Source organism: Crocodylus porosus, unplaced genomic scaffold, assembly GCF_001723895.1.
Source record: "Crocodylus porosus isolate Cpor-Errol unplaced genomic scaffold, CroPor_comp1, whole genome shotgun sequence".
Classification (NCBI taxonomy): Eukaryota; Metazoa; Chordata; order Crocodylia; family Crocodylidae; genus Crocodylus; species Crocodylus porosus.
Window position 1 is genome coordinate 37,307,687 of NW_017728886.1, and position 2,507 is coordinate 37,310,193.

A 2,507-nucleotide genomic window follows, 5' to 3' on the forward strand; every position below is an offset into this window, starting at 1 on the left:
TCAATGTGTTGTCTGCCCAGGCTCTAAGTCACTTTTGGAATTAGAACTTGTTGTCCTAAAACACTGGGACATTTTTAATTGCACTTTTGGTCCTTACCACTATAAATACTTGTTCATCTGAGAAATCTTCTAAATTATTGCTATATTTATGTCTCATTCAAATAGGAACACCAGAAGAGAAACTTTCATAATCCCTCCACACAAGCTAGTAGTGCAAGGTAAGGACAAGACACTAAATGCTAGAAATAATATAGAAAGTTATAAAGATCCAGGGTATCAAAAATAATTTTTATCACACAGCTCTTAAAAAGCAGCACTGCTGTAATATGGAAACTCAAATGTACTAGGTGGGATTTTCAGCATGCCTTCATTCTGAATGCTTTCTTCATCAAATCTTTCTTTTCCTTTATAAACATTTGTACTGTAAGTGGTACTTAGAGTCACTCAGATGAACTGCCTTTTAGATGATTAAGTGCTTATTTTTAAAAATTCCTTTTTATTTATTTCTGGCTTGACCAGAAAAAAACGATAATTTAAAAGTTAAATATGCTGTCTCCTCAGGGGGTATTTTTGTAATGTCCCATTTAGCTTTGCAGAAAAGGGGAAAATTTATTTTAACATATTCTTAAGAAAACATCTAGAATGTAGTCATGGGGTGGGAAGAATTCTGTAAGAGAATGAAGTGCATTTGTTTTTTATATTTCTCCTCTTTCTCACTTGATAACCCCATTCAATGCAGAACCTGGACTAATCTGTGTTTCCATTAGGGAAGAGATTTGACACCTGCTCTTGTACAAGAATTGCGGTGACTGTGTATATTGATTTTTCTTTTCATGTGAATTTAAGTTAATGCCTTCAGTGTAGTTAAAGTTTATGTAGTCAGTGGTGTGCTAACAGTGAAATTTACAGAGCAATAGACCATCTAATCTGTTTTGAACCAGGCATTTGGATTTACATCTTTCCTGTGGTTACAGATTCTTTTAAAAACAAGAAAAGACCTCTTCTTTCCATTCATGCTACTTGCAATGATAGCCATCTTTAGTAGTCATTATAATGAGCTGATGAATGTCCAATTTTTAGGAGTAGCTTTTCCAGGCACTTTAATTTCATAAAAGGCTCTTTTAGAATGTAAGAATCTTCAGAAGAAAAACCATTCAGGATTTCACAGGGGTCGAGGGGAGGAAGGGTTCATCTAGAAGCCAGTGAAATCTTATCCCAAGTATAGATATGGGCTTCTCATGTTCCAGTGTGCACACAGTGGGTGTCTCGGGTTTATGAATACTCCTTTCTAAATATTAAATACAAAAAAACCTGTTAGTTTGGCTTTAAGGGTAAGAATGTAATAAGAGTCCAGATATTCAGAGCTGTTTTGAGATTACAACCTTAACTCTGCCCCTTCAGTGAGTGAATTACAGTAGAGACCAAGGGTGCTACAAAATACCAAGGGCTCAATTCTATTATTAATCAACACATTATTGATTAGATAATTAAGTTCTATTATATTCATCCTACTGCCACTGCTGTCATGGAGAGGTGGCACTGTGCCATGCACCCTCTCTAAAGCTAGATCAGAAAGTGGCTATGGCAAGAGCATGGGCTCTTGTTGCAGCCTGTCCTGGTCTGATCCTGCAGGGTGTCTTCTGGAAACAGAGGTGCACAGGGCAGTTCTACCTGGTTGCAGTAGTATCAATCTCCAGGTTGCCATGGGGTGAATGTGCCCCATGCATGTTTTCAGAAGGCACACTGGAAAGAACTACATACAGCAGGGATGGAGTGCCAACCCACTTAGGGTACCCACAGATGTTCAGGGGCTGCGTTCTAACTTATGGTGCTTTATACCAAGTGCCATGAGTTAGAGCCCCTGCTCCCTGACCTACACTGGTTAGAGCCTGTCTGCACTGGCCACAGCCAGCAGGTGCAGGCACTCCAGCAGCCTCCAAGGAGGCTGGTGAACCACCCACCTGCCAACTTTGGCTTTGCTTGGCTAGAGCTGGAAGGGAGGCAGTGGGGTAGAGCATCCCCCCCCAGCTGGGGTACTAGGGGGAGTTGAGTTACGCTTGCAAAGCAAGGGGGCTCCATTCCACCCCTTTTCCCCACCTCCAGCTCCGTCCACAGCAGCTACTGCTGTTGCTGTCAAGAGACCTGGGTGGAGGGGGGGAAGGGAGCCCCACCCTCCTCATAGGCTTGGCCTGGCTCCCCCTAGTACCCCAGCCAGGGTACCTGGGTGGGGCCCACAAGGCAAGGGGGCTCCGTTCTACCTTGCCTCCTGCCCTCACCTCTGACCAGGGAAAGCCCAACTAGCAGCTCCATGCTGCTCCCTCTTCCCTCCCTCCTCTGCCTCCACCTCTGCAATATTCTTCTCCCAGTCCTCAGAAAAAGGGTGTTCCCCAGCTCGGCGGGGAAGGGCCCACTGGCGGTGGCAGGAGGGGCGAGCACCCCGCGGAGCCTGGGCGACGGCCGCGCCCGGCCTAACGCAGCGACCGCCAACGGCTCCCGGCGGCGCCGCC